Raw genomic sequence first — 25,643 nt, forward strand, 5'->3', positions numbered from 1 at the left:
AGGTTGTTAGCAAGAGCAGCAGGAACATAGTCTACCTAGGCTTGGAACTCTCACAACATCACTTTCACTGAATCTAGTTGTCAAAGTAAGTCACAAATTCTGCCCAGACTCAATGGGTGGGGACATAAACACACTTTCAAGGAGGGGATGCAAAGTATTGTGGCCATTTTTGCAATCTACCACAGTCACCTACACAATTTTTCAAGGATATATCTCTGGAAGAATCACTAGAAAAATTAAGAATATGAGTGGGTCACTGTTACTTGGCAAAAATAATTCTCCTCTTGTAAAGTATCCCCAAGGCCAATTTCACATCTCTGTTCCTCAGGCTATAGATAAAGGGGTTTAAAATGGGTGTCACCACTGTATGCATAACTGAAGCAATTATGTCTTTGACTTTGGAGTTATTTGATGAAGGAAAGAAGTAAATCATTGCAAGAGTCCCATAGTCCAAAAACACCACAAAGAGGTGGGACCCACAGGTGGACAAGGCTTTGCAGATCCTCTTGATGGAGACCCTCAGGATGGTGATTCCAATGCGGATATAAGAGCCCAAAATAGCACTCCACGTCAGGAAGGCAAACACTCCCCCCTCGGTGAAGATAACTAGCTCATTGAGGGAGGTGTCTGAGCAGGTCAACTTCAAGAGGGCTGTGAGATCACAGAAGAAGTGAGGGATGGTATTGTCAGCACAGAAGGAGAGGCAGGACAGAAGGAGAGTATGCAACAGGGCATGGGCACAAGAGGAGAACAAGGATCCAGCCACCAATAAGATGCATAGCTCCTTCCTCATCATGGTGGTACAGTGGAGTGGGTGACATATAGCCACATACCTGTCGTATCCCATCACTGCAAGAAGGAAATTGTCAAGACAAACAAAAAGTATGAAAAAATACACCTGGGAAATGCACTCCACATAGGGGATGAGTAGGGGCTGAGTCTACATGTTCATGAGCATCTTTGGGACAGTGACAGATGAGAAAGAGACATCAGAGAAGGCCAAGTGGCTGAGGAAGAAGTACATGAGGGTGTGGAGGTGAGAGTCTAGCCTGATGAGCAGGATGATGAGCAGGTTCCCCAGCACCGTGGTCAGGTACATGCCCAGGAACAGGGCAAAGAACATGCCCTGATGCTCTGGCTGGGTGGGTAGCCCCAGGAGGAGGAACTTGGACACGCTGCTCTGGTTCTTCCTTCTCATGCTACTTTTTTCTCTGCTGGGAATGAAGAATGGTTGAGAGTATTAAAGACTCTGAAGTAATCATGTTTAGCAGTCATATGAAAAATACGTATGTTTTATTTCAAAAAGTGGGAAACTTAAGTTGTTTCTCATATGTGCCTTATATGTTGGTACATCAGGGAATTAGAAAAATTGTCTGTGAGGGAATGCTAACGAGAGCCAGCTTTTCTTGGCTCACTGACAAAACGGAATTCTTGCATCTGTGCAATTCGTGCATATTTCTGTCATCTCAGGATGGCCACTCTTAATATTTTGGGGCATTTTATTTAAGTTTTTCTAGCCAAGTGTTATGAATAGTGAATAATGAATTCACAATAAATTCAGTAACAATGAATTTCCTGTGAGGATTAGTCTGTGCTACAAACATGTTATCAAATAATTGGAAAGCCCACACAATAGTCCATCATATCAATATAGCATAATTTAATTGACAAAGCCCTAATGACTAAAATTCAGGTAGTTTTGGGTTCCTCTTATGAGTAATATCATTATACATAAATTCTTGACAATATTTTTTACAACCTCCTTGATTCAATGCCTGGAAGCTAAACAGTAGGTTATAAGGTACAAATATTTTTAGTGCTCATGATGTATATTATCAACTTATTACCTCGAAGTCTATGCTAATTTATATTCCCACTACCAGTAGCATTTGAGAGTAACTCCCTCACCTATCTCTATACATCTCTATGCATCAATTATTTATACGTATACATCTCTATGCATCAATCATAATATGTAACAGTATTGTAAAATATAAATTTGGGACCGTTTTATTTCCAAAAGTCTTTACATTATTATTCTGTGCTATGAAAGAACTATTTCCAGTCTCAGAATTTTATTAGTTGTAGTTAGCTATTTATATACCACAGAGTTTAGCGGGATTCTTAGATATGACATAAATATCTAGATTTTCATTAATAAAATAAATACTTTTCCTAATGAATACATATTAAAGTTTGATTATACATTTTAAAAGGGTTAAATAAAGCACATATAATCTGGGAAAAAAGTAAAGTGATTTTTATTTATGGATTCCTCATTTAGAATTTATATCTTCTCCTTTCCAACTCATTCCTTCTGCCTAAACGATATCCCCTTATTTTCTGAGTCTTCTAAGGGACAGAGGTGGTTGAGAACCTGAGAAAAGGAGAAATGGAGGAGGTAAAACCATACAGTATTCAGCTATATTTCTGTATCTAACTTTTCTGGACTCAGAAATTTCACCAGAAATATCCTATCTGTTTGAGATTCACTTGGTTTAAAAAGTTCACCTTTGAAAATGCAAATGGTCATGTGGAAGAATGAAGGTTATTCACAAGTAGAGTGCATGTCTTTTAAGGGATATTATCGTATTTAGCTGAGTGCTCCGGGAATGGGTGTTTTGATTGGGATCACTAGGATAGTCTATTGATACGGGGCAGAGAGCAGACTGAATAGACAGTAAAAAGCATGGTGTATCTAGGTAACTGGAAGCCAAGATTGGGAATAGTAGAAGTAGGAAGATAGTTCAGAAAAATGAGAGATATTACTGACAAACACAGAACTTGCTTTTTCTGATGTTTGTTTGGTACTAGAAACTGCAGTAGTAGATTGCTGTGGTCAGGGTCAAGTAACATAATTCAAGGCCAGGATGGTCTAGTCTGGTTTCCCCAGTTGTCTCATTATTCCCAACCTCTTCTACAAGGAGAAGGGACAGAGGGTAGAAAGGAGGCTTGCCAAAGGGAAGTGCATACAGATGCAATCTTCTTCCTTTAAAATCTTCTTTCTTTAAAAACAAAATCTATTGTACAATACATCCCAAAGTTAAACCCTTCTTTTTAAAAAACTTGGTCCAGGATGAACTTGATCTAGAGACCTCAGAGAGCTCCATGTAGCTGCTTCCTTGTCTCTCTGGGATGACTTTCTAATCATTGGAATAGTTTTTGTGCCAATACCCGAATTTCATTTCCTGGTTCTAAAAATATCTACTTATTTTGAAACAGGTAGAATAACAATTTCCGCCAGACTACTTTTCATCAAATTGTTGCCCTTAAATTTCCAGCACACTTGATTTATCATTTTGCGTTTTAGGGACTATTTTATGAAAGAACCCAGAGAATGAATCGTCTACTTAGTATAAAATTGGCACATGGTAGGCACACATAAATATTGGCTCTGTTTTACCTATGCATTACAATAACACAAAGGAAAACTTTCAAATTAAAGAAAATATTAAGGAAATACCATAAGATATATATTAATTTAATTATTTATCTCCCATTATAATCATTCTGTATTTTTCATGATCTCCACAATGTGGTATAGTGGAAAGACAATGGACAGCAGCATCAAATGTACTAGGTGTGGGGAAGTTATTTAGTATTCTGAGTCATAGTTTTCACAATTTTACCTCAAAGTACTGATGTAAATAACAATGAGGAACATAGTAGATGCTCCATAACTGTTTGTATTCTCATCTCTTCACCTTGTCCCATGGCCCCCAAGGGCAGAATTACTTCGCTCCAGAGCGTACATCGTACACCTTAGTTCACTGTGGCTAATAGGCTGTTTTAGAGATGAGGAGGGAGGAATGGCGTCCTGCTTTTAGTAATGGTTGCTTCATTGGGATCAGGAAAGAGACTGAGGCAGAACATCTCATTTCACAACCAAGTAAAGGAGTGGTAATACCCTTTTTCTTATTTAGAGTTACCTGATAACATTCTCTTAAAATCAGTCTGAGAGTGGTAGAATCACTGAAATGGTGGAGAGCAGTGGCTGATCAGGGTACCAAGATCAGGCATCACCGTCGTGGTAAGAAGAATGTTTTCCCACAGACAAATAGTTTACCCAAAGCCTCCTCCATGTCTCTGTTCCTCAAGCTATAGATGAATGGGTTTAGCATGGGAATAGTCACCATATAGAGAATGGCAGCCCTACTTTCCCTCTCTGCAGAGTGAGTTGATGGAGGAAGTAAACACACACCCATAAGAGACCCACGGAAGAGCAGGACCATGATGAAGTGAAAACCATAGGTGGAGAAGGCCTTCCGCAGCCCTCCAAGAGAGGAGATGCCAAACACAGCCCATGAAATGCAGATATAGGAGAGGAAAATCAACATGAGTGGAACGAGGAACATCAGGCCCATGGTGATGATCATCAGTTTGTTAACATGGGTATCTGAATAGGCAAGCTTCAGTGGAACACTGGGATCATAGTAGAAGTGGGGGATGGCCTTGTGAGCACAGAAGGCCACATGGGCCAGCAACAGTGTGTGCCTCAGGGCACAAAACTTGGTTACCACCCAGCACATGCCTAGGATTAGTGCACAGAGTTGGGGACTCGTAGTTGTGCTGTAATGGAGGGGCTGGCAGATGGCCACATAGTGGTCATAAGCCATCACCGCTAGAAGGCAGTTGTCAAGGCCACCAAACACAAGGAGGAAATACAGCTGTGCAAGGTTCACAGCCTATGAGATGATCTGACTCTGGGTATGAATGTTGGCCAGCATTTTGGGGATTGAGGCAGAAGTGAAACAGGCATCAGTTAATGATAGGTCAGCCAGAAAAAAGTACATGGGAGTATGGAGGTGTGGGTCAGAGCTGATGGCCAGGATGATGAGCAGGTTCCCCATCATGATGACGAGGTACATGCCCAGGAAGATGCCAAATAGGAGAGGCTGCTCCTCTGGCCGCTCAGAGAGTCCTAGAAGGAGGAAATCTGAAACAGCAGTTTGGTTCACTCTGCTTAGTTTCCCCATCCCTTGTGGTTCTTGTTATCCAGGCAGATAAAACCCTTCCATGTGTATTTAATTATTAAGTCAATTCACAGATATGTATCAGTATAGCTAGAAATTGGCTGCAAAAAAAAACAAAAAACAAAAACAAAATGGAGAATAAATAGACCATGCCAATGAGAATCTCTGGATCTCATTGGGAAACAAAGACAATACCCATGGGACATATAGAGAACAGTCCAGATAACATCCATTCAAATATAAATTGTGTTTTCTGTGCTTTAATATGTTCCAAAGAAAAGAGATGAGTTTGACCAGAGATGGCACAGTCAGTGTAGGCTATTGGAGGATGAGAATTGAGCATATCCTTGAAGGCAGGATTGGAAAAGTCGTTGATGCTTACCAATTGAAAAGGAGATGCATGATCTCCATCACTGCCCCTCCTGGAACACACACACACACACACTCACACACACACACACACACACACACACACACACACACACACACAGGATAGTCTTCTGTGTGGGGCCTGAAAATGACTTTGAAGGAGAAGATAGCCTTTTCTCTACTTGCCTCCTCAATCCTAGAACTTGACCTCACCCATTCAGCCCCAGTCTGTGTACTCTTCCCTAACTGGGGGCATAAGATGTGTAGACTGAGGGCAGTGAGAGTCTGTGATGTCCCATTCTCTCCATCTGCTGTTAGGTCCGCCCCTCCACGAACAGGACAGAGGCCCATACCCATCTTCTATTACTCTCTCTTCTTTATCCCTGTCCACTCTCCTCTTGATACTTTGCACCTGTATTCACTGTGGGAACTGGTATTTCAGTCCCCTCGTCTCTTGGACATCAGGATTAGTACCTATTTGTAGAGGCTTGCTAAGTGCCAGACACCAAGATTGTATTGTTTTATTCTTCACAAGACTAATTATTACCCTCCACAATTTTGCAAATGGTGAAACTGAGTGTCAAAGATATTTGATGTACTCAAGATCAGATAGCTAGTAAACGAGATTCCAATGCAGGTGTGTCTGCCTCCAGAGCCTATGCTTTCACACCTGCACTTCTCCTGTATCTCTCTGGTATTTCCTCTTCATCAGAGGAAGGAAAGGTGAAAGAAATCAGGCTCTCACTCTCTGAGCTTGAAAATAGCCACTCTTTTCTGCTTTCCCAGGATTCAGAGCAAGCTAGTGTTAGAAGCCATTTCATGTTGGCCTTGATCTTAAAAGCTTTTGTGAACGTTTAATCTTATGTTTGTTCTTTGGTTCATAGAGAGGCTTCGGAACTTAGGCAGAGACTCAGATCACCCTAGCAACGTTTGCCTAGTCATTGGGCTGGGAAGGGAGTTGTGCGTGTGTATGCATCTGTGTGTGTGTGTGTGTGTGTTCTACCCCCTCCAGATTCTCACCTGTCAGAGTATGGATCAATTTCAGACATCTTCAAATACTCTGATTTTCTCCTCTGGATGGAAAATTCACAATGAGGAACTCCCTGGGACATTTCAGATGCAGTCAGTAAAGTTGGGGTCTATTGAGTCCAGTGTTCACTAGGAATACTTGGAGTGTGTGACTTGTTTTCAGTTTCCCTAGGCCCGGGAAGACAGATGTCTTTCTTATGGTTTTAAAGACTCCTAGAATGACATCCCTCAAAGTGCTCATTAGAGCCAACCTTAGCGTCATTGTGCAGCCAGCTCTGGCTGGGTCCTGGGGAAAACGAAAGCATCTTTTTCTCATCCCAGGGGTTAAGCTCTCATATGTGGGTCTCAGGAGTGTGATTCTGACGCCTCTTGCTGGGATGCACTTCAGCCTGACCACCAGACCTCCTGGGAACTCCTACCTATGTACTGGATAATTTGGAGGTTTTACCATGCCCTAGTTAATACTGGATTGAGGGAGCTGTCAGAATCATAAATTATAATGTGACCATACCTCTGGAGATTTCCCTAAACAGAGTAATCCTACTATGAAACAACACCCTCAAGTCTTAAACTCACAATTAATTATATAGAGTACACCAGCCACGATGTCTGATACATAGCTGCTGCTAAAAATGTTACATCTCCTCTATTTTTGAGATGAAACTACTTCACTGCCTTCTACGGGCCAAACAAGTCATTAACGCCAGGCCAATGACTAAGGGAAGGAAGTTAAGCTCCATGTCTCCATAGGAAGAAGAGCAAAGAATTTTTGTCACTCCTTAAGTTACCACAGCCTGCACTCTTGCCACAAATTATTTACATTCTTCTCACATTCAAAATAGACTCATACTTCTCAAGAGCCTCAGAATCTCATCCCATTGCAACATCAATTCAAGTCCAAGATCTTGTCATCTAAATAAGGTCCAGGTGAAAATGCATTTCTTCAGAATCACTTCCCTGTGTGTTGTTCCTCTGAAGACTTGGGAACGTGAGAGATAAGCTGTGCCCTTACCCCCTCCACACATACGGCCATCATGATCGTGGTACAGACGTAGGATAACTGCAGTAGACACTCCAAGGCTTCTGTGGGGGAGGATAGGACAGGGAGGCAGACAGGAAGCATATAGCCATGTTTCATTGCTGCTGCTAATTTTCCACAGATAGATATACCACAATTCATCTATTCTACTGTTAATAGCCATTTAGATGATTTCCAGCTGGGTATTTTACAAATACAGATGGTCCTCTACTTAACAATTTTTCAACTTTACAATGGTGAAAGCAATACGCATTCAAGAAACTGAACTTAAATTTTGAACTGTGATCTTTTCCTGGCCTAGTGATATGCAGTACGATCCTCTCTCATGTTGCTGGGCAGCAGCAGCAAGCCACAGCTCCCAGTCAGCCAAGCAATCAAATCATGAGGGTAAACAATCAATTCACTTACAACCATTCTGTACCCATACAGCCATGCTTTTTTCACTTTTGGTACAACGTTCAATAAAATTACATGAGATATTCAACACTTTCTTATAAAATAGGCTTTGTGTTAGATGATTTTGCCCACCTGTAGGCTACTGTAAGCGCTCTGAGCATGTTTAAGGTAGGCTAGGCTAAGCTATGATGTTTGGTAGGTTAGGTGTATTAAATGCATTTTCAACTTAAGATATTTCCTACTTACGATGGCTGTATCAGGATGTAATCCCATTGTAAGTTGAGGAAGATTTGTAGTGGTGATATAAACATTCTTATACATGCTTCTTAGGGAATATATATACACATTTTGGTTGACTCTATGCCTAGTAGTAGAATTTTGGGGTCCTAGGTTTTGCAAGTATTCAGTTTTAGTTTTTCAGAGTGATTGTCATATGGTGGAGACAGTGGATTTGAGAATTCTGGTTGTTCTTATCCTACTTGGTAAGTCTCCTATGTTCATTTTAGCTAATCTGGTAGGTGTGTAGTAGTAACACATTGTTGGTTAAATTTAAATTGTCCTGCTGACTAATGAAGTTGAAAACATTTTCATATTGTTATTAAAATATATGCTATTATGTTTTATGATACATCTTTTCAAGTCTATTTGAATTTCTTCCTCTTTCTTGATTGTAATCAAGTATTTTGTGGCATGTATACATGGCAAATTTCTCCTCCTTCTCTGAAGGTTGACTTTTCACTCTCTTACTGATGTCTTTGATAAATAGAAGTTCTTAATTTTAATATACTCCATTTATTTTTTCTTTATGATTATGTGGTTTGTGTCCTGTTTAAGAGATGTTTGCATACTTCTTCTATGAAGATATTCACCTATGTTTTCATCTAAAATTTTATTGTTTTTCTCTTTTATTTATATATGAATCTATTTGGAATTGATTTTTATATATGGCATGGGGTCAGAGTCAAATTACACTTTTTTCTACTTGGATATCAAATTAACCAAGACGATTTGTTGAAAAGATCATTGTTTCCCTGATATCCTGAAATATTACAATTATAATAATCCAGGTGATCATTTATCTGTGTCTATTTCTAGACTCTATTCTGTTCCATTGGTCAATTTGTCTGTTCTTGCCCAATACCACACTGTTTTAATTAGTACAGTTTTATAATGTCTTTTGTTTTTTTTTTAAAGATTTTATTTATTTATTTTATTTCTCCCCTAAGCCCCAGTAGATAGTTGTATGTCATAGCTGCACATCCTTCCAGCCGCTGCATGTGGGACGCTGCCCCAGCATGGCCGGAGAAGCGGTACGTCAGTGTGCGCAGGGGTCCGAACCCGGGCCGCCAGCAGCCGAGTACACACACTTAACCGCTAAGCCACGGGGCCAGCCCTATAATAAGTCTTGATGTCTGGTTCTATAAGCCCTCTAAGTTTTTTATTGCCTTTCAAAGTTGCCTTGACTATTCTTGGTATTTGTATTTTTACATGAATTTTAGAAGTTTGTCAATTTCCACACACCCACACACACAAATGTGCTGGAACTTTGAATGTGATTTCATTAATAGAGAAATTTGGGAAGAATTTACATCCTTACAATACTGAATTTTTCAATCTATGAATATGTTATATCTCTTTTTGCCTTCTTTAATTTATTTCAATAATATTTCAGTAATATTTTGTAAATTTTAGTAAAGAGGTCTTACACTTTTCCTTAAATTTATACCTAGGTATCCATACTTTTTATTCTTATGTAAATAGTGTGTTTAAAATTTTGGTTTTCTATTTGTTCATGGCTGGCATGCAGAAATACAATTGGTTTTTGTATATTGACTTTGATACCAGCGACCTTGCTATATTCTTTTATTAATTCAATAAGCTGTAGATTTGGAGTAAATTTTCAGGTATACAAGCAGGCTGTCTGATAATAATGAGAGTTTAATTTTTTCATTTCTAATACTTACATATGTTTATTTCTTTCTCTGGCCTCACTGTACTATTTGGGACCACCAATAAATGCTCAATAGAAGTCATGGTGATAAAGGTGTCCATGACTCTGATTCCAGGGAAAAAGCTCTCAGTATTTCACCATTGAGTATGATGCTTTCTGTAGAAATTCTTTACCAGATTAAGAATGTTCCCTTGTATTCCTAGGTTCCTATAGATTTTTATCACAAATGGGTGTTGAAGTTTATCAAATGCTTTTGCTGCATCTATTGAAATTTTGAAATGATTATTCTCCTTTTTGTGCTAATGTAATGAATTTCGTTGATTGGTTTTCAAATGTTGAACTAATCTTTCATCTTGAAATAAGATCTTTGGCTCAGTGTAGTAGGCTTTTTGTGCACCCCTAGATTCAATTTTCCAAAATTTTGTTTAGAATTTCGAAACTTGAGAGATTGGTCTTCAATTTTCCTTTCTTGTCATGTACCTCTCAGATTTTGGTGTTAGGGTTATGCTTGCCACACAAAAAAAGTTACAAACTGTTTCCTCTTTTACTATTCTGGTGAAGAGTTTGTGTAAGACTATGGTTATTTCTTCCTTAAATGTTTGGAAGAATCCATCAGTGAAACTGTCTGGAACTTGATATTCCCATTTGGGGAATATTTGACAATGGATTCCGTTTCTTTAATAGATACGAAGATACTCAGATTTTCTCTTCTTTTGTCTGGTTTAATATATTTTTGTTTTTGAAGCGCTTGTCCATTTTACTCAAATTATGAATTCCATTAGCTTATAGTTGCTCATAATAACTTCATATTGTCTTTACATTTAAAAAAAAACTGAGAGGAGTAAAAACACAAATAATGTCTGTAAAAATTAACAAATGTTTACATATGTATATATCCATGTAGCCACTATACAGATAAAAATACAGGACATTTCCATCATCCCAGTTTTTCTGAATAATACTCCAGAAGTAAACAGTATCCTTATATTTATTAATGAAATTAAATTAATATCAACTCCTACCCACAAATAAAAATCCTGGCTTAGATGGTTTTACTGTTTAATTCTCTTAATCATTTAAAGAAAAGTTGAAATTAATCTTACACCAATGCTGCAGAAAATAGACAAAAAGGGAGCAGTTTCCAATTCATCTTATGAAGCTAGCAAAAGTTGACAAAAAGAAAATTACAATTATGATAACCCAAATTTGTTCCAATTTTCTATCCCTGTGTAACAAACCACCCCAAAACTTAGTGGCTTTAAACAACAACCTCATTTATTTTGCCCATCTTCAGTTTGGGCAGGACTTGGTTTGAATAGCTCATCTCTGCTCTATGCAATGTCAGCTTGGTGGCTAGGAGGCTGAGAACTGGACCATCTGTAAGCTTGTTCACTCACATGTTTGGTAGTTGATGTTGGGTGTTGGTTGAGACCCTAACTGGGACTGTCAGCTGGTACACGTACGCCTGGTCTCTCCATGTAGTCTAGGCTTTCTCACAACACTGTGGCTGTGTTTCAAGGTCAATGTTCCAGATGTTCAACATCATTAGACATCAGGGCAATGCAAATTAAAACTATAATATAAGATCAATATATTCCTTCCCAAATGTTAAAATAAAAAAGACTGGCAATACCATGTGCTGGTGAGAATAAGAGAAGCTAGAACTCTTATATACTCCTGATAGGAATGGAAAATGGTACAATCACTTTGGAAAACCATTTAGAAGTTTCTTAAAAAATTAAACATTCAGTTATCTTATAAACCATATGTCCATCCAAGAATTTTACATGGATATACATAGCTGCTTTATGCATAATGGCCAAAAACTAGTTACAGCCAAAATGTCCATCAACTGCACAAGGCATAAACAAATTATGGTGTTTTAATACAACAGAATACAACTCAGTAATGAAAACATAAATTATTGATATGTACCACAACATGGATGAATCCCAAACACCCTGTGCTGAGCAAAAGCCAGACACAAGAATACATACTGTAAGATTCCATTTATTTGACTCCTGGAAAAGGCAAATCTAATCTGTATTGACAGAATTCAGGTTGCACGCTGCTTGAGAATGGGAGGGGGAGATGGGATTGGATAGGATGTGGGATACAAGGGAACTTTTTGTGGTGTCGAAAATATTCTATATCTTGAATGTGGTAGTGTTTTCCACAGGTGTATAAATAGGTTGAAACACTTATAAAGGTGCACATAAAATGGGTGCATTTAATTTCATGTAAATTATACTCCAATAGGTTGATTTTAAAATAAGATTAAGAAAGGATGGAGTTATGGATATATGGGTGAGTGTTAAGGCAAGTATAATAAAATGTTAAAGATTAAATCTAGGTGGCTGGTATAGGATATTCACTGTAAAATTCTTTCTACTTTGCTCTATCTTTGAAAATGTTTGCAGTAAAATGTTGGGAAAAAAGATTGACACTGCTAGTTTGTTGAGAATATTTAGCAACTGGAACTCTTTATTACTTTGGGTGGGAGTGTAAATTTGTATAAACATTTTAGAAATTACCTTTTCTACATATACTAAAGCCAAATATTGCTTACCCTGTCACCCCGAAACATCACTTCTTTGGGTGCACCTGAGAGAAATAAGTACATATGGCCCAGAAAAGGCATGTTTGAGGATGTTCCCATCAGCTTTACTCATAAGAGTCAAAAATTGGAAGCAATACATACTTCCATCAACAGGAAAATGAATAAAGTATAAGTCATTTGTATAATTAAATACTATACCGCAATAAAAAGATCAAACTTCTCATATATGCAACAGTGTGATTGAATCTGACAGATGTAATGTTGAGCTAAAGAAGCCAGATACAAGAATTCTACTGTATGATTCCTTTTACTTGAATTTCAAAAACAGGCAAAACTAACCTTGTGGTGATATGAATCACAAGATGGTCAGGATGGTGACTCAGAAGGGACAACAGGGAACCTACTGGCCTGATGGAAATGTTATATTCTTCATCTGTGGAGTGGTTATATCGGTGTGTACATATGGAAAATTCATTGAGCTGTTCACTTAATATTTATATGCTTTACTGATATATGCCATAACCCAATAAAATTTTTGGAAATTGGCTGGAAGCACTGTGCTTATAGATGGAGATTTCAACGTTGAGTTTCACTGTAGGATGATCTGGCTGGGAAAGTTTTTTGAGGGAGGGAACCCCCCCCACCCCAAGTGCCAGTATCTTTAATTCTTTCCTGCTTGGCTAGTCAGACTCCAAAGAAAATTCTTACAATATTCTGTATTCTAGACAAAGGTCTCACAGCAAACTCTGGATAAAGGGCTGTGGGTTTCAGTATTTGATGTGCATATATAGTCGTGTAATTCTCCTGATTTTTGTGTGATTCACTAATCTGAGCTGGATGTGGCAACTCCCAGTCTCAACCTTTTCCAGAAAGTAAACCTCTCAACTTCTGCTGGGATAGGAGACTGACAGAATTCTAGTAGTGTGGAGTGAAAAGGGAACCCTAGGAATCCAACTTCTTCTGAAATAGTTTATTTTCCTTTCACTCCCAGATCCAGAGGTTCCAAGGTCTTCCAGTTTCTGGGTCTTTTGAGGATTCTTTGGTGTTGACAAGATTTATTATTTCATTTTATCTACTGTCACTTTAGAATTGATCATTTCCATGTCTGTTAACTCAGTTATCACTGTCAAAGAAAAGTTTTACCACACAGAGTTAAAAGGGCAAGGAAGACTTTATTCAGGACTATTGCCACAGGGGAGAGAGATTGAATTCAACTCCACTGAAACAAAAGACAGAAGGACCACTAAGTGCAGGGCTGAGCTAGTAGAAAAGTACTGACAGACGTTCGGGAGAAGGTTGGTCACTGTAATAAGACCATCTATATTTGCTATTTGGCATTTATTGAATTTAGACTGCCACTCTCCCATGGAGACTGGGAGATAGTTGTGCTTCTTGATGATTACGTTTCAAAGGGATGGCTCCATGTCCTTGAGAGAGACATTTCTAGGTTTTGAAACTGGCAAGAACCTTGGAGAATATTTACATCTCAAGGATGCAGAGGATAAATTTAACGTTGCAAGTTTTCTAAAGTAAAACTCTAAGGAATGGATGTCAGGGGTCCATAGTCAGGAAGAAGCTATATAAGGTTTAGTCAAGTTTCAGTCAATGTTAAGGCTGTCTTGATCATCACCCCCTCATCCATACGGTTTTCCACTTCCAAAACTTTGTTACTATTGTTTGTTTTCTATTCTCTGTCCTTGTGGGTTTTATGTCTTTATAAAAAATCACTTGACTTTTACTTGGGTTTTAGGAAAGAGTGAAATTAGATGCATGACTTCAATATAACGTCTTAAACTAGAAGCATGAGAATTTCTTAAGAAAAATACGTCATATGCCACTAAACAGTTTGCAGACGTGGATATTGGCAGCTCCCAGATTTCTTTAAAGGAGGAGCTTAGGGACAGGGATCTTGCTGTAAGGGGGCAACTAGGAGATTTATTTACATAGAAAGTGCATTTTTGCCATGGAGTATGGTTATGAATCAATACAAATAGCATAAATCCCTAGTGCTAACACTCAGTATAGAGAAAGAAGTAAAGCTTCCAAATTTTTTTTAGTGAAGACATCACTGTACTAATTTGGTCTGTTATGAGAGATACAGAGGGGAAATTGGGCAATTATGAGTGTTAGCACTAACAAGGCTCTAGGGAACTCTGTCCCATGACTCTCTGTCTGTAAATGCCCAAAGTAGAGCCCTGTTCACCCTCCTCCTGGTATTAGCCTGAGAGCCAGCTGCTCCCTGTTCCTGAGTGTCTCAGCTCAGGTTTCAAAATACAAATACAAAATACTTCAAAATTCCTGAAGACATGGGTTGAGTGAGGTCAGAGTACCATGTGTCCTAGATCATCTTAAATACTCAGTACAGAGCCTCTTCTTTCTGGTCGTCTCAGTTCCAGTCCGTAAACGTAATTACGATACTCCAACCTCCCCTTCAGATCTGGCCTTGACTTGGCTTTGCAATCCATTGTTGAATACTTGGGCTTCTCATCTGGAATCCTAGTCTCTCTCTCTCTCTCTCCCTCTTCCTTTCCCCCTCTAAACTTGTTTGCAATCCCAGTTTAGCAATCTGACACTTGCTTCTCATTATTTGCCATCTGTATTTATTATTCCTTTTTTTAATTGAGATATAATTGACATGCAACATTACATTAGTTTCAGGTGTACAACATGATCCAATATTTGTGTATATTTTGAAATGATCACCACAATAAGTCTAGTTAACATCCATCATCATACATAGTTACAGAATTTTTGTATTTACTATTCTTGACTCTGAACCCTGATCCCAGTTAATCTCATCACAAAGGTTGTCAGGAAGAATGTAAGCTCTTCCCTCCTTCCTCCAAAATTAAGAACATCTGTAATGCCTTCTTCTCAGCAACTCTAAGAGTAAAAAGGTAAATGTGAGTCAAAGAGTTGCAGGCTGGCAGGTCTTGCCTTTGGAGTACTCTCTGCATCATGTCCAAGGCAGCTGTCACCTCTTGGCAGACACAGTAGATGAAGAAGTAGCAGAGGTAAGTAAAGGCACCTCATCACCCTGAGGTGATAGAGACAGAGGTAGCCCCAAGGTTCTGGAAGCACCTCATTGTTGTCTCTAGGATATACAGAGTTTTCTGAGGTTATGACAGGATGAAGGATGAGAAACCCTTTTAGAGAAAGAAAGAAGCAAAAGATAGAGCAAGAAATATTAGTGCAGGGTCCTTGCATAGATAAAAAAGGACAAAAGGTAGGAAAAAATGGGCTTATAATTGAGAGTTTTGAATCCGTTTTTTGAAGATTTTAGGAATTTTCTGATGTTAACTGGTTGTGGCCAAAGACTGAGGGACCTCCTATAGGAATAGTCTGATCAAGTCATTGTAGGCCAACAGAGAAAATAAAAGAGGTGCAGCTCTGCCCTAAAACATCTTACAATACCCTTAAACCCTCAATGGAAATGAACGGACTTACTCCCTGAAGGCGGGATCTGGATGACAGGAAAGCATGGAGATGTCTGCTAGTCTGTGTTACCCTCCCTTTGAAGAGAGATACAATCCAGCCATTTGTGACAACATGGATGGACATTGAAGGTATTATGCAAAGTGAAATAAGTCAGAGGGAGAAGGTCAAATACCGTATGATTTCCCTCATTAAGTAGTAGATAGTAACAACAACAAACACATAGAGACAGAGATTGGATTGCTGGTTACCAGAGGAGAAGGGGGGAGGGAGGAGGGCGAACGGGATAATTCGGCACAAGTGTGTGGTGATGGGTTGTAATTAGAATTTGGGTGGTGAACATGATGTAATCTATGCAGAAATAGAAGTATAATGATGTACACCTGAAATTTATACAATGTTATAAACCAATGTTACTGCAATAAACAAAAAATAAAAATAAATAAATAAAATAAAGAACAACTATTAGAAGAAAAAAAAAAAAGAGAGAGAGTCTCTTGTCATCCAGGATATGGTTATTAGAATGTGCCAGTCAGAGTCAGAGGAGTCTAATCTTTGTGAGGCCTCATTTTCCTCACCAAGAGATGCAGCAAGGGAGAAAATAACTTAGCTTGTGACTTTCTGATCTCTCAGAAAAAACGTTATGTCTCTAAGATATGTTCTGCAGTTAGTGTGGGGTTTAGGGGTAGATAAATATACAATAGTTCTCAGATATTACTCTTGCTAAAGTTTGAAGTATTAACTTCAAAACATGAATGATGCTTCAGTAAATCTATTGATTTGGAAGCTAGTTTTTCTTTACGTGTGGAGTTTGAATAGAAATCAGAAATAAGAACATATCAGGATCTATAAGACATTGATTTTAAAAAATGACAAAAGGAAAGATAGCTGACTTAGCAGAAAGGGTACTAGTTGGAGATTCTGGATACCCTGGGTTTGTACCATATCTTCCTCTAAGGCATAGTGTAAAAATTTCAATCCCTTCACTTTTCATTTAGTTGAACTAAATGATTTTTTCTAAATTCCTATTGAGCATCGAAATTCCTGAGGAGGGTTTAGTTTTAGTTTTTAAATACAGGTACCCAGACTGTATCCTAGAAAATTTAACTCAGTAGGTCTGAAGATTCTGTATTTTTGACAACCGTCTCACTTGATTATGATAAATTGGTCCACAGATCAACGTTTGGGGACCTATGAACTAGATGATCTTCTAGGTTCTACTAGTTCTTAAACTTCATTTTTCTCCTATAAAAGAAAGTATACAAGATAGGAAGGGAAAGAGAGACTAAAGATATTAAAGTAGGGCTATTGAGAGATTCGATATAAATATGGTGATAGAAAATCACTTTCTATCTGTATTGATTGATGATGATGCAGTCTCTGACATCCAATATTATGGGTTTGAATTCTACCTCAAATGTTTACTAGCTGTGTGTCCTTGTGCAAACTACTTAAGCATCCTTAGCCTCACTATTCTTCTCTATACAATGATAAGAATAGAAATCTCTGGTTCCTAGTGTTGCCTAAGGATTAAAAGAGACAATCTATATGAAGTGCTTAGTAGAGTGCCTGACATACAAGATGTGGCTAGTAAATGTTAATACAGGATGATGATGATGCCAATGACAGAAACTCAAACACAGGGAAAAATGCAGAACTCCGTGTTTCCTATTGTAGAAGAAACAATAAGGAAATAAAGGGACTTGAATCCTTTGTATGCTCTTCACTCTAAAATGAGAGGATTTTTTTATTGAGGTCATATTGGCTTATAATATTGTGTAAATTTCAGGTGTACATTATTATATGTCAATTTCTGTCTAGACTGCATTGTGTTCAACACCAATAGGCTAGTTTTTATCTGTCATCTTACATGTGTGCCCCTTTATCCCTTTCTCCCTTCCCCCAGTCCCTCCTCCTCTGGTAACCACTAATCTGTTCTCCTTATCTATGTATACATTTATCTTCCACATATAAGTGATGTCATACACTATTTGTCTTTATCTGTCTGACTTATTTCCCTTAACATAATACCCTCAGTTACATCCATATTATTGCAAACGGCACAGTGAGGATTTTTTAAAAGAAAATTTTGTATGGATTTTGGGGCTACCTCACAAGAAAATATAAGATTTAGCTCACTTCAGTCTACTCATGTATCCATGCGACTGCAATGATGAAATTGATTTGGGGCTGTAGACCTTGTCCAGGCTTGGGAATAGCAGAGATGAACATGCCCAAAGCCTCCTGAAAAGAATATCCTCTGTATAAAAGATTGACTGTAGGGGAAGAGATAGGAAACGAAAAAACTGGTATTCCTAAGAAAGAGAGAAAGGAAGGAAGTAGGGTCAGATTGAAGGTGAAGTCAGGATTCAGGATGAAAATGAATTTAAAGGGAGAATTGGGATTTGGAAGATTTGGGAGTCAGCACATTTAGGTTCGAGAAGAAACCTAGCATTCGTTTTTTATCTAATTAATTTTTTATTGAAGTAACACTGGTTTATATCATTATATAAATTTCAGGTATAAACATCATTATATTTCCATTTCTGTGTAAGCCTACATTGTGTCCATCACCCCAAGTCTAATTGCCATCCACCACCATATGCATGTGCCCTTTTACCCCTTTCATCCAGTCCTCTTTCACCTTCCCCTCTGGTAACCACCAATCTATTCTCTGTGTCTATGAGTTTGTTGTTGCTGTTGTTTTTATTTTCTACATATGAGTGTAATCATATGATATTTGTCTTTCTCTGTCTGACTTATTTCACTTAGCATAATGCCCTTAAGGTCCATCCATGTTTTGTAAATGGCAGGACTTCATCTTTTTTATGGATGAATAGTACTCCATTGCATATACTTATACTGCATCATCTTTCCCCATTCATCTGTTGATGGGCACTTAGGTAGTTTCCAAATCTTGGCTACTGTGAATAATGCTGCAATGAACATAGGGATGCATATATCTTTTCAAATTAGAGTTTTCATATTCTTTGGATAAATACCCGAAAGTGGAATAGCTCGATGATATGGGAGTTTTTTTCTTAATCTTTTGGGTATCTCCATAGTGTTTTCCATAGTGGCTGCACCAGTTTATATTCCCACTACCAGTGTATGAAGATTCCCTTTTCTCCACATCCTCTCCACTTGTTTTTTCCTGTCTTTTTAATAATAGCCTTTTTGATGGGCATGAGGTGATATCTCATTATAGTTTTGATTTGCGTTTCCCTACTAATTAGTGATGTTGAACATATTTTCATGTGCCTGCTGGCCATCTGTATATCTTATTTGGAAAAAATGTCTGTTTAGATCCTCTACCCTTTTCTTAATTTGGTTGTTTGTTTTTGTTGTTGTTGGCTTGTATGATTTCTTTTTATATTTTGGATATTAACTCCTTATCAGATAAATGATTTGCAAATGTCTTCTCCCAGTTGTTAGGTTTTCTTTGAAATCTAGCATTCTAAATGAGCTTTTTAGCTTCCAGATGCTACAGAGTCATGGAAAACCAATCCAGCATCTCTGAAATTTTCTTCTGAGGAATATTTGAGTCACCAGAGCAACAACAGTTATTCTTTGGAATTTGCCTGTGTATGTATCTTGTCACCTTGACTGGGAATGTGATCATCATCCTGGCTGTCGGCTCTGATCCACACCTCCACGCGCCTGTGTACTTCTTTTTGGCCAACGTGTCTCTTGTTGACATGGGTTTAACATCCTTTGCAGTTACCAAGATGCTGGCAAATGCACAGACTCAGCAGCATACCATCTACTATGCTAGCTGACTCACACAAATGTATTTCTTTCAGATGTTTGGTGATCTGGACAGCTTCTTCATAGCTGTAATGGCCTATGACTGCTATGTGGCCATTTGACGTCCTGTCCGCTAATTCAGGGTCATGAGTTCCTGAGTCTGTGCCCTGCTGGTAGCATTGTGCTGGGTCCTCACCCACATTGTTGCCCTGACTCACACCCTCCTCATGGATTGGCTGTCCTTCTGTGTTGTTGGGGAAATAGCTTACTTTTTATGTGACATAACTCCTGTCTTGAAGTTGTCATGTTCTGACACTCATATGGGCAATATGCTTTTTTGCATTAGGATGCACAGTATTCATCATCCCCTTTATATGCACCGTCATCTTCTATATCCACATTGTGTTGGCCATCCTGAGGGTCTTAATCCCTGGTGGAGGAGGCAAGGTCTTTTCCACCTTCAGTTCCCCCTCTGTGTTGTCTGTGTGTTCTATGGGACTCTCGTCAGTGTCTACCTGTGCCCTCTCTCTGCCGCCTCTGAAGAGAAGGACATTGAATCCACTGCCATGGACACATTGGAAACCCCCATGTTGACCTCCTTTATCTATTGCCTAAGGAACAAGGACATGAAGCGGGCCCTTAAGAAGCAGCTCAGTCGCAGGAGAATTTTTTCCTCTTAGATATAGTGATAGCAACATTTAATGAAAAGACATAGTCTTGGAGTCAGACAAACTTGACTTGGAGACAGACAAACATGGCTTCAGTTTCAGGTCTGCATATACTAGCCATGAGATTGTAGTCCTGTTACCTAACCTGTCTGAGCCTTAGGCTTCTCATGTATAAAATGGAGCTAGTAATTTCTATCTAATAAGGTGGCTTGGAGGATTGACTGAGGTAAACTATGAAATGCATCTAGTAGAGTGGCTAAAACTGTCATGCACTGCATAAGAATGTTTCAGTCACTGATGGACTGCATATAGGACAGTGGTCCCATAAGATTAGTACCGTATAGCCTAGGTGCAGAGTAGCCTGTATCATCTAGGTTTGTGTAAGAACACTTTATGATATTTGCACAAAGATGAAATCGCCCAATGATGCATTTCTCAGAAAGTATTTCCATCGTTAAGCAAATCATGACTGTAACAGTAGGTATCCAATAAATGATAGCTATTACTATTATTACTGTTGTCACTCTTCCTTGCTCCCCCTCACTCAAAAAGTCAAAAAATATTTTCTCTGAGATTCATTCATTCAGCAAATATTTACTAGACACCTACTATGTGCTGGGAGCTCTTATAAATGCTGTGGATAGAACTGAAGAAGACAAAATCCTTGCTTCCATGACACTTTCATTCTAGATTATTAATTTGTCAGTCATAAAAAATTGGAGAGCATCTGTCTTTTTTATATCCCTCAATGGGGGTTAAGACAAAAGAATAAAGGATGGAGGTTACATTCCAGGAGGTGCAGAACAGATCAAGTGTTCCCCATCAGAAGATTGAACTTCAAAGTTTAAGTTTCCAGACTGGTTGTCCCATTTCCCATTGTTGGCCAAGATTTCACCAGGAAGGATGTGAGAGCTCCTTGTGCTGCCTCTTTGCCGTGCTGGTCAGAAATATTCAATGCCAGCATCTTTTGTGACCAATAGGTGTGAACACTGCAACCCTCTTTACTTATTCACCTTCAGATCTAAAAGGAGCACCAGTGGCTTAATTGCTTGCAGAGATAGAAAAATTATGTTTAAAGGCATATATATTTTTTCTGCCTCCAAGAATCTTAGAAATATAAAAAATATTCGCAAAAAATAAGGACCATAAAATTTTGGTCCCTTACTTCCCTGTGGTATGACCAAGTGTCCACTGGCTGTCTAAACCCCCCTCCCACTGAAATTTGTTTCTCAGACTCAACATATCTTAAAATGTTTCATGATTCCTATATTTTTTAACATAATTATTGAGCATCTTTAGTGGAATCAATCTGTCCCAGGCTTCAGCAGTTGGTGAGTACATATGTGAATCATTTTGAGCAGCTTAGGTACTTGAGGCTTCCATTTGTTTGATGACCTCGAACAGAACTTCTGGCCTTCTCTCTAGATCTCCTTTCCAGATTCTCTCTAGGAGTCCTTTAACAAGTGAGGAGAGTCTACTCCTATAACTGGTGCAAGAGATGGTTGCATCTCTGGAGTCCTCTGCTTTCCTCTCATTAGTCTACAACTCTCTTTCATTCTACTGACATCTACTGTCCTACAGACTATGGGCCACTGAGAGTCTCCTCTGAGCCACTGACCTCTAGCTTGCTTCTGTCCTTTGAACTGGCAAGAAAATATCCTCTACTTCACATGATCAGCTCTTTCAGGAGAGTCCCTGGGCAGAGTTCTAAGGTCCCTGATGATGTGGTTCATGGACATGAGGAAGGCTGAGATATGAGATTACTGGATACAGTCTCACACCATCCCTGCCATCCATGTCCTCTCTAATATCTTGAACCTGCAGCTCAAACTGGCCCAATCAGCCTAACCTTCTGGTTTCTCTGCATGGTGCTTCTTCTAGATGGCCTTCTAGTTTCTTTCCAGATTCTGACCCTCGGGGAATCTTAATCTATCGCAGTGTAGTACATGTTTGAACCCTGTCTGGTTCTGGATTTAAATTCTTTCTCACAGACCCAAGCAGACTGGGAGATGAGTCTGGGTGTCTATTTGGTTTCCCCAATATTGTTCTGGGGCAGTTAGGAATTAGGTCAACAAAGATCATACAAAGATCCCCCAAAGGACACTGCTGCCTATCACTGCTCAGTAGCTAACATTCTTATATCCCACACAGCCAACATAGTTACCACTGTATTTAAAGTTCTAAATGTATTCCTCCCTTAATACATCCTATTACACCCACCCCCAATCCCTATGTTCAAACTTCTATTCTTTGAAGGTCACCCATTTCAGCGAAGGTTCATATTATGTTGACATTAAAATAATTCACACTGAAGTATAAATTATTTATAAATCTTTGCATTTTGGTAGTGTAATGTGAGTAGCATGTGTTTTTAATTGGAATCAGTGCAGGGGGATGATGAAGAGCTTCCTGGTGCCCCTTGCCTATTTAGGGTATTTGCCTTCCTTTTCCTTGGAACCGTTTTTTATAAGCAGGTAGTCAGAAACTTGTTTCCTCACTTCCTTAACACCGTTAAAGCTGATCAAAATTATTCAAAATGCCTCGTCTTCTATACTGTTCTAAATATTAATTCACAGAGCCAGAAATCAAGAACAATCTTTCATTTTCCCACCTACTTACTATCAATGACCAAGACCTGTCTACTTCCTATCAATTACTCATCAATTACCAAGACCTGTGTAGTTCACATTTAGAGCTATTCTCTTCTCTATCCCTGTGCCCTTGTCTATATTCAGGCACACATCATCTGTTACTGGGATGTACAATGACCTTCTAATTGAGCTCCTGTCTCTACGCTCTCCAATCTATTACACATATGTGGTCACTTGACTAATCTTTTTACAACGCCAACATGGCCTCCCCCAGATTTAATCCCTACTCCACTCCATCTTACCCAATGGCACCCTATCACTTGCAAGACAATGTCTAAAATCCCTAACAGGGTCCTCTAGCCCCTTAATCACAATATAGTCCTTGTCTGCTTGTCTAAACTTACTTCTTGATGCTGCCTCGACTCATACACACATTTGCTTCAGCAACACCATGTTTTAAAAAATTTCCCTGTACTTACCATGCTATTTCAATGCCCTGGTTCACTCTCTTCCCTCTGCCTAGACCTGCCTAGACTGTTGTTTCTCCCATTATGTGTCATACTCCCAAGCATCCTTCAACCCCCAGCTACAGAAATACTCCCCCTGTAAAACTTCTGCTAATATCCAGGCAGCATTAACTATATCCACCCTTGTGCTACTAGTGTTTGTTATATTTATGTCCTTGTTTCTAAGCCTGAGTTTCCTCAACTGAAAAATACATATAATAACAGTATATGATTCATAGCATTATTATGAGGATTAAAATAAATAATAATAGGTAAAACTTTTAATACGGTGTCTGCCACAGTGTAATCCTGCATAATAAGCACAATTAGTGGTTTTATTATATTAAAGGCATTTTTATACTGTTATGTATTTTTTTAGTTTGCCTGTCTCTACACTACTAGAGTCTTCCCTTATTTATCAATAATGTTGTGTCTTTATCTAGTTCTGTATGACCAGGGCTAGGCACACTGCCTAACAGAGAAGGTAACTTACTGAATGGCTATTGACTGACAGAATCTCTAAGATAAAGAAAGCCTCACTATTTTTCGGGTATTAACTCTTATTTTTTTATCATTAATGACAAATAAATTAAATTTTATGTATACTTAAGTTCCCCTTTGATTTCATTTATATAGCTTCTTCCATATAAAAACCTTGGATTCAAAGATAAAAATCAACCCAACACACGTAGTTTTTTTTTTCCTTCAAAAGATAAGTGATTCTAATTCTTTAGTAGATAGTCTCATCCACATTCCATCCTTGATAAAATAGGATTTTTGGAATTATATATATTTATATATATATAATGTCCAGGCTAAAATTTAAGAGCTGGAGCTCCTGGTTCTGCGATGTTATGATTTCTCTCATCTGAGAAAGGTCTGTCAATTGTTACACTTTGAAAGAATTAATATTAACATTAACTTTTGAGAAGGATATAAAATGGTCAATTGAAGTTTCAAAAATGACTAAATTCCAGGAATATTTCTAAACTTGTGATCACATCACACATTCAAGATTTTAAAAAATGTACCAAAATTTGTTCTAAACTCAGTGAGGTGCATTACTGGGGAAGATCATGAGACAGCCCTGGCATGGCTGAAGAGGAATGTCCAAATAAAGCTCATACTTCCAATTCCATTTCCAGAAGTTCCATATACATTTTGAAATCAATATGGCACATACCAGCTTTCTTTGGGCTGTCCAAAACCAAGGAAAGCCAATCTAGCAGGACAGGTGGTGATAAAATACTTCCCAACAGGCAAGGGGGTTTGACATTTCTTGAGAAAAATCCATTCAGAGCATTGTCGTTGGTCCATGGCTATAAATATGAATGACTGCATTGACCTGTTTGGAGAAAGGGCCTGACAGGGTTAGGTAGATGTTCAGGGGTCCAAACAACAGAACTACAGTGCAAACAGGGAAACTGAGCCAAGCACTTAGTCCTACAGATGACATCACCACAGCAGGGGTCAGAATGCACAGCAGTTCATGAGTGTGTCTGGGGCAACCAAGGTGTACTTTAAACCAACAAGAAAGGCTCCAGCCCTGTTCAGGTTTGGGCTCCGGAACTGGTTGAGACTGAGTCTGCAAGCAAAATGACTCCATGCCTGCAGCTTAATCATGGAGGGTGAGAGTAGAGGGCACTCTTTGTCCTTACACAAAAAAAGCTGGAGTGGTAAATGACAGCTTCATCACCTCCAGGTCAAGGGTCACTCTTTGAGTGAATACTAAATAAGTAGAGAGTAAGATATTCTTCTGCTCTGTCTTTCCTCATTTACCCACCCATCAACTCACTCATCCATTGCTCCTTAGTCATTTTGCTCTAGCTCAAGCCAGAGAAGATGTGTTGCTGTATCCTAGGACCCACTGATTGCCTTTGAATTGGGAATATAATCTACATGCCATGCTCCCACCATCACCATAATTCCGAGTATCTGTGTAAGTTCTGCTCCAAAATTAATCTCTGATGCATAGCTAGGGAAAGCTAACATTCATCATTCTTCGTTAGTTGCAATGCTAAGCCAAATGTAGTATTTCTATTTCAAATGAAAAATATATTAGATGTTTTATAATATTTTCATTTACACAGAGGAAATTGAGGTTCATAGGTGTTAAGTATATTGCCTGGGTCCACACACCCTGGCAGGTCCAGCTTGCAATTGAGATCTGACTTTCCCAAACACTTTTGCAGTTACACAGTCCTGAGTCTCAGAAGTGTTTGTGATCCTATTTATCCATCAGCAAGTACAGCCTGAAGAAAGAGTTCTATGTGGTCCTTCACTGGGTGCCTAAGAAGATAGATTACTTAGGCTCACAATACAAGCCTGGGGTCACTAAGCTGAGCAGAAAAGATTTTCAGGGAGACAGATAATGAAGAG

The 25,643-nt window shown here is 38.7% G+C and overlaps 3 pseudogenes; 1 reads left to right on the forward strand and 2 right to left on the reverse strand.

Moving 5' to 3' along the window:
* Positions 1 to 259: 259 nt before the first annotated feature.
* LOC131393818 (olfactory receptor 1J4-like) lies at positions 260 to 1,216 on the reverse strand (annotated as a pseudogene).
* Positions 1,217 to 4,019: 2,803 nt separating this feature from the next.
* Positions 4,020 to 5,018, reverse strand: LOC131393819 (olfactory receptor 1N2-like; annotated as a pseudogene).
* A 14,228-nt stretch (positions 5,019 to 19,246) lies between these two features.
* On the forward strand, positions 19,247 to 20,179 carry LOC131393710 (olfactory receptor 1N1-like; annotated as a pseudogene).
* The last annotated feature ends 5,464 nt before the right edge of the window (positions 20,180 to 25,643 follow it).

This window comes from Diceros bicornis, chromosome 28 (assembly GCF_020826845.1).
Source record: "Diceros bicornis minor isolate mBicDic1 chromosome 28, mDicBic1.mat.cur, whole genome shotgun sequence".
NCBI lineage: Eukaryota > Metazoa > Chordata > Mammalia > Perissodactyla > Rhinocerotidae > Diceros > Diceros bicornis.